This window comes from Ornithorhynchus anatinus, chromosome X1 (assembly GCF_004115215.2).
Source record: "Ornithorhynchus anatinus isolate Pmale09 chromosome X1, mOrnAna1.pri.v4, whole genome shotgun sequence".
NCBI lineage: Eukaryota > Metazoa > Chordata > Mammalia > Monotremata > Ornithorhynchidae > Ornithorhynchus > Ornithorhynchus anatinus.
In genome coordinates, this window is record NC_041749.1 from 16,670,972 (window position 1) to 16,678,854 (window position 7,883).

Here is a 7,883-nt window from a genome sequence, read left to right on the forward strand (position 1 = left end):
CTCTCTCCCGTGCCGCTGCTGTCCAACACGGGTGAGTTTTGACTTGTAGCAGATTACCTTCCACTCGCTAGCCGCTGCCCAAGCTAGGAATGGAATGAATGTGCCTCTGCTTGACTCTCCCTCCCGAAGTCGAGACTGGTAGAGAATTGGAAACTCTCTAGGCGCGACCCTGAGAGGGGAGGGGTCTCCAGTAAATCTGCCCAAATGACAGTGGGTTTAAAGGTGAGGACCATGAGTCTAAGGTGGGGCGGGAAATATGTCCGATTTGCTTACCTTGTATCTACCCGGCGACACTTGAAGAAGACCCCAACATTCAGCAAATTGGCACTAAGAATATGTGCTTAATAAATGCCATCGTCATCATCATCTCGCCATCGACGACATTATCATTATTATCCCCTTGCCCGTACACCTGTCATTAGTCCAGCATGTCTTCGGAAGCAGCGTGGCCTAGAGAAAGAGCACGGCCTTGGGGTCAGAGGAGCTGGGTTCTAATCCTAGCTCCACCACTCGCCTGATGTATAACCTTGGGCCAGTCACTTCACTTCTCTGTGCCTCGGTTTTCTCAGCTGTAAAAACGGGGAGTCATTTGACTCTTCTCCCTCCTGCTTGGACTGTGAGCCCCATGTGGGACAGAGACTGTGATGCACCTGATTAATTTGTATCTACCCTCGTACTTAGAAAAATGCTTGACACGAGGTAAGTGCTTAACAAATATCATTAAAAAACTAATCAGGAGCTATGAGCTCTATCAATCGATCAATTAATTGTATTTATTGAGTGCTTACTGTGTGCAGATCACCATACTAAGGACTTGGAAAAGTACAATATAACAGATATGGTCGACACACTGTATGCCCATAACGAGCTAACGGTCTAGAGGGGGGAGGTGGACATTAATATAAATAGAAAATTAAAGACATAATAATAATAATGATCGTATTTATTAAGTGCTTACTATGTGCCATGCACCGTTCTAAGCTCTGGGGTAGATACAAGGTAATGAGGTTGTACCACGCGGGGCTCACGGTCTTAATCCCTATTTTAGAGATGAGGTAACTGAGGCACAGAGAAGTTAAGTAACCTGCCCGGAGTCACACAGCTGGCAAATGGTGGAGCCGGAATCAGAACCCATGACCTCTGACTCCCAAGCCCGGGCTTTTTCCACTAAGCCATGCTGCTTCTGTACATAAATTCTGGGGGACTGAGAGAGCGGTGAATAAAGGGGGCACATGAAAGTAAAGGGTGATGCAGAAGGAGTGGGGGAAGAGAAAATGAGGGCTTAGTTAGAGAAGGCTCCTGGAGGAGATGTGTTGCAGCATGGCTCAGTGGAAAGAGCCTGAGCTTCAGAGTCAGAGGTCACGGGTTCGACTCCCGGCTCTGCCACTTGTCAGCTGTGTGACTGTGGGCAGGTCACTTGACTTCTCTGTGCCTCAGTGACCTCATCTGTAAAATGGGGATTAACTGTGAGCCTCCTGTGGGACAACCTGATTACCCTGTATCTACCCCAGCGCTTAGAACTGTGCTCTGCACATAGTAAGCGCTTAACAAATAGCAGCATTATTATTATGTGTTTTTAAAAGGGCTTTGAAGGTGGGGAGAGTGATGGTCTATCAGATATGAAGGGGGCAGGGAGTTCCAGGCAGAGGCAGAACGGGGGGGTCGGACTCCGCGGAGAGATAGCTGAGATCGAGGAACCGTGAGCAGGTTGGCATTAGAGGAGCGAAGGGTGCAGGCTGGGTCGTAGTAGGAGAGCGGCGAGGTGAGGTAGGAGCAGGTAGGAGCCGACTGAGTGCTTTAAAGTCGACGGTAAGGAGTTTCTGTCCGATGCAGAAGTGGAAGGGCAACCCCTGGAGGTTCTTGAGAAGTGGGGAAACACGGACCGGTCAGTTTTGTAGCAAAACGATCTGGGCGGCGGAGTTGAAGTGTGTGCTCTAGTCTGGTCTCCGCAAGTAGGGGTGTTTCTGCATGGGCTCTGGATTCTGGGGTGAAGGTCGCTGACCAAAGAGCACTCTGGGGTCTCCCATAAAGGTGCATGGGCACAGCAGGAATCCAGAAAAATAGCTAGCCAAAGTGGGCAGGAGTACCACCCTACCACAGAGGCAATCGCTTATTGGATCACGGTGCTATAGCGTGGCTGGGACACTCCTTTGCGGTCACTTTTTTATGGTATTCGTTAAACATTTTCTATGTGCCAGGCACCGTACTAAGCACTGGGGTAGATGCAAGCTAATCAGGTTGGACGGAGCCCCTGTCCCATATGGGGCTCACAGTCTTCATCCTCATTTTACAGAGGAGATAAGTGAGGCCCAGAGAAGTGAAGTGACTTGTCCAAGATCACCCAGCAGACCAGAGGTGGAATTGGGATTAGAACCCAGGCCCTTCTGACTCCCAGGCTCGGGCTGTAGCCACTAGGCCATACCGGCAAGTAACCGCTTCTTTGGGCCTCAGTTCCCTCATCTGTAAAATGGGGATGAAGACTGTGAGCCCCCTGTGGGCCACGGACGGTGTCCAACCTGATTAGCTTGCATCTTCCCTAGTGCTTTGCACATAGTAAGTGCTTAACAAATGCCACTAAAAGCAAAACAAAAAAAAAAAACAAGACTGCTATATCAGGACAGAGTGCAGTAATATCTAGATACCCCCACCGATCTGACCGTGTGGTCTTCTGCTGAGCAATCCTGACAGACCCTGCCCATTTTCCTTCTTCATTTCTGGAGGGAGTCTTGTCATTCACCTACTGGTTTGGATGAGCCTGGCTGGTCCTGGAAGGGGAGAAGAGATGGTGGGCAGTGAATTTGCTGGTGGCCCAGACCCAGGGCTAAAGTTTAACTACCCTGACCTTGAAGTGACCCTGAAGGGCTGCAGCATCGGTTCAAAGAGGGCAGGCCTGGCTCAGCACATTCCTGGTTTCCGGTGGATCTATCCTGGAGAGGGCAGACTTGGCTCAGTCCATCCCTAGGCCTGGTTAATAACAATAATAATAATAATAGTATTTGTTGAGCACTTACTACGTGCCAAGCACTGTTCTAATCACTGGGATAGATATGAGATGATCAGGTTGGACACAGATGGTGTCCGTTGGATCTATCCCCGGAAAGGACAGGCTTATCTCAGCCCATTCCTGGGTCTGGTTCCCACTGGATCTATCCCTGAAGAGCACAGACGTGGCTCACCCCATTCATTCCTAGGTCTGGTTCCCGCTGGATCCATCCCCAGAGGGAGCAGGTCTGGCTCAGCACATTCCTAGGTCTGGTTCCCGCTGGATCTATCCTTGGAGAGGGCAGGCCTCGCTCAACCCACTCCTAGGCCTGGTTCCCAGAGATCCAGCTCTGACTACATCAAGAGGAGAGGAGAAGTGAGCCAGGGAGGAGGGGCTGGAGGGACAGAAGGAAAAGAGAGGACAAGGAGAGAAAAATGAGAAGGAGTTTCGGCCGAAAAGAAGGGGAGCACGAAAAGATAGGATGGAAAGAGGGGAGGGAGGGGGAAGAGAATATGAGAGAGGCAGGAAGAAAGGGAGAGAGAAGTTTATTAAAATTGCATCTGATGAAACCGGGAGGCTGTTTGGAAACTCCACAACATTGACCAGGGATAAGAGAGGGAAAGGTGTGAGGAGAAAACTCCTTTCACAATGGATACCCCGTACGCAATCTATTTGTCCCAGGACTCAAAAGAATTTGATCGTCCTGGCCAGGCTGGGGACTCAATGGGCCCTAGAAGCCTGTCTTCTAACTTGGTTGGTGGCTCAGTTTCCTTCCTGAGACCAGATTCTCTGCCAGGGAGGTGGCAAAGCTTGCTGATGTAGCTGCACCTGGTCTGCAGGCAGGGGGATGGATCTGAAGACCTCTACTGAGCGGTTTTCAGTCCACTAGTTCTCCCAAACAAGAGGCATTGAGTCGGGAGGGAGGGGGAAGAAAGAAAATGGCACTCTGAGGGCAGCAGAGTGGCATAATTCATTCAGTAATTCATTCAATCCTATTTATTGAGTGTTTACCATGTGCAGAACACAGTATTAAGTGCTTGGGAGAGTACAAAACAACAATAAACAGATACATTCCATGCCCACAACGAGCTTACAGTCTAGGGGGCAGAGACAGACATTGATATAAAAAAATAAATTACAGATATATACATAAGTGTTATGGGGCTGGGAAGGGGAAAAAACAGAGGGAACAAGTCAGGGTGATGCTGAGGAAGTGGGAGGAGAGGAAAGGGGAGACTTAGGGAAGGCCTTCTGGAGGAGAATAAGCTGGGGGAGAATAAACTGTCTTTCGGATTTGAGGAGGGACAGCGTTCCAGGCCAGAGGCAGGAAGTGGGCAAGGGGACAGCGGCGAGATAGGAGAGATGGAGGCACAGTGAGAAGGTTAGCATTAGAGGAGCAAAGTGTGTGAGCTGGGTTGTAGTAGGAGAGTACTGAGGTGAGGGTAGGAGGGGGCAAGGTGATGGACTGCTTGAAAGCCAATGGTGAGGCATTTTTGTTCGATGTGGAGGTGGACGGGCAACCACTGGAGTTTTTTGAGGAACGGGAAAACACGTCCCCACAGTGACTTCATGCCCGAGTCTGTTGCCTCACTCGGAAGGGGGACGTGGGGCAATTCAGGTGGGGCAGGAAGTGGCGGGAAAATGAGAGGGCCGGAAGAAGGAAGAGCAGGAGGAATGTGCGGGGACATCATTAACTGCGGAAAAGGCCCCCGGTGAGGCAAGGCACCCACTCGCTTAAGGCACCTCTCAATGTCAACTTCCACGGTCAAGGCCAGGGCAGCTTCAGTCATGTCTTCGTTGTTCGGATACCCAGACGGCTCTTCGGTGTCGCTGTCGGAGGCCTGACAAATCTGTGACTGGAGGAGTGACCCCCTGCCTTCGGTTGTCCTTTGGCGGTGACAAACTCTTCAAGGTGGGGGGAGAGAATGGAGAAGAAGAAGACGCTTTTTTTCAAGCAAAGTTAATCTTCAAGGATTTCTTCCCCGCCTCTCACGCTCCCATTCTTGCTTTCACCCATGCTTCTTAGTTTTATTTTTTATGGTATTTGTTAAGTGCTAACTATGTACCAAACATTGTTCTCAGCACTGTGGATAAAGTTATTCAGACCAGATACAGTCCCTGTTCCACGTGGGGCCCACAGTCTATGTAGGAGGGAGAACGGGTATTGAATCCCCATTTGCAATTGAGGAAACCGAGGCCCCGAGAAGTGAAGTGACTTGCCCAAGGTGACACAGGCAGCATGGTCTAGTGGCTAGAGCATGGGCCTCGGAGTCAGAAGGACCTGGGTTCTATTCCTACTCTACCACTTGTCTGCTGTGGGACCTTAGACAAGTCACTTAACTTCTCTGGGCCCCAGTTACTTCAAATGGGGATTAAGACTGTGAGCTCCGTGTGGGACAGGGACTGTGTCCAACCTGATAATCTCATATCTACCCCAGCACTTAGAACAGTGTTTGACACATAGTAAGCACTTAACAAGTACCATGATTATGAATTAATAATATACAATGTTAATGATTAATAATAAGAGGATTTGGATTGAATATATTGCAGCTATAAAATATAAATATACTATATAATACATAATATTAATAATAATAAGTGGAGGAATTGGGATTAAAACCCAGGTCCTCTGGCTCCTAGGTCTGTGCTTTATCCACTAGGCCTCTCCGCCATTTGCCTGCTGTAGGGCCTTGGACAAGCCACTTCACTTCTCTGTGCCTCGGTCACCTCATACGTAAAATGGGGATGAAGACCGTCAGCCCTGTGCGGGACAGGGACTGCGTCCAACCCGATCTGCTTGTATCCACCGCAGCACTTCGTACAATGCCCGGCACATAGGAAGCTCTTAACAAATACAATAATTATTACTATCATTATTAGGCCTTGCTGCCTCCCACTGTTTAAGTCGGTGTTTAAAGGTGCTTACCCTTGTGGAGAACACCTTGCCAACAAAAAAATCCATGAGGCTACAGAGAGCCTCCATTCCCTGTGCCTCCAGATTCACAAGGTCACAGGCTGGGTCGGGGATGGGTCTGTGCCTTTGTCACGGTCTGACACCTTCAGGACACTTTCTAACAATAATAATAATAATAATGTTGGTATTTGTTAAGCGCTTACTATGTGCAGAGCACTGTTCTAAGCGCTGGGGTAGACACAGGGGAATCAGGTTGTCCCACGTGGGGCTCCCAGTCTTCATCCCCATTTTACAGATGAGGTAACTGAGGCAGAGAGAAGTTAAGTGACTTGCCCAAGGTCACACAGCTGACAAGCAGCAGAGCTGGGATTAGAACCCATGACCTCTGACTCTCAAGCCCGGGCTCTTTCTACTGAGCCACACTGCTTATCTAATTGGCCTGTTTCTCTTCCTCAATTTTTAGATTTTCCCCTTTGGAGCCCATCTTGATGTTCCCTCCTCATGGTCGGGGCAGACTTTCTAGTGACCTCAGTGTCTTGTCTTGCCTTATGCCGTCGAGTCGTTTCCGACCCATAGCGGCGCCATGGACACAACTCTCCCGGAACGCCCCGCTCTCCATCTGAAATCTTTCCGGTAGTGGATCTATAGAGTTTTCTCAGTAAAAATCCAAAAGTGTTTTACCATTTACCACTTGAGTCTCCGCCCTCGACTCTCTCCCGTGCCGCCGCTGCCCAACACGGGGGAGTTTTGACTCATAGCAGATGGCTTTCCACCCGCTAGCCACTGGCCAAGCTAGGAATAGAATGGACAGGACTCTGCTTGACTCTCCCTCCCTTAGCCGAGACTGGTAGAGGACTGGAAATTCTCCAGGTGCGACCCCGAGAGGGGGACCTTAGTGTCTATAATAGGTCTATTTCCCTGAATCTCTTTGAACCCTCTTTGAACCATCTCTGACTTGTCCCTTGAATGGTCCCAGATTTTCCTTCTAGAAGCACTAAAGGAAAGACCCCAGGGCTGGGAAGTCAGAAGACCCGGTTTCTAATCCCTGTTCTTCCCATGGCTTGCTGTGTGTCCTTGGGCAAGTCACTGAATTCTCTGAACCTCAGTTTCCTCCTCTATAAAATGAGATTAATAATTGCGGTATTGGTTAAGCGTTTGCTATGTGCCAAGCACCGTCGTAAGAGCTGCCTCCTCCGACTTCCCAGGGAGGTGATGATGATGAAAGAAGGAAACTGATGTGGAAACACTTTAAAAAAAATAAGTGCTCTTCAAAGGACAAGGTATCATTATTATTATTGTCATCACTGGCGTTACATCCTCTAGGGTGACCGAGCTGGAGTTCAGCAAGAGGCAAGTATCAGTCAATCGATCGACCGTACGGATTGTGCGCAGAGCGTTGTGCTAAGTGCTTGGGAAGAGTACAATATAACGGTTAGTCAGGTTCCCTTTACAGTCTATAGAGGGAACGACAGGTGTCTCCTTCCTATCTCTCTGCCCCGTAGTTCTACGGACCCTTTTCACGTGTTCTCTGCCCTGCAGGTTAAAGTTTGAGCTACTTAATTTCTGTATCGACTGGCTAATAAGGCCACTGGCCATTCCCCCAGAACCCTCTGTTCCCGGGTGGAGATGCCAGAAGGGTTCATACCTTCATGTCATATACTCGATTTCCTGAATTGACCGATAGCAATCGGCATTGTCTCTTTAGGGGTTTGGTTGTGAAAAAGAAAATATTGTCCTGGCATCGGGGCTAATGCCAAGTTATCGCACAAAGTCTATTGATTTAATCAAAGCAGGAAAGGGCTCCTGAGAGAGGCTTTGTCCGCCTGCCGCATTTCCCTAGGTGGACTTTGGGACAAACAGGAGAGGTCAAAAAAAGGTGCGTCTGGGATCTATTTGCAAAGAACTATTTATTTATCAACAACTCCCACTCTTTAGAGAAGCAGCGTGGCTCAGTGGAAAGAGCACGGGCTCAGGAGTCAGAGG

The 7,883-nt window shown here is 49.2% G+C and overlaps 1 non-coding gene across 1 annotated transcript; it reads right to left on the bottom strand.

Annotated features, from left to right (window-relative positions):
• Positions 1–41: 41 nt before the first annotated feature.
• LOC114807091 lies at positions 42–179 on the bottom strand. Its single transcript, XR_003755144.1, has one exon. It is a non-coding gene; the product is annotated as a small nucleolar RNA SNORA7 (small nucleolar RNA).
• Positions 180–7,883: the final 7,704 nt, after the last annotated feature.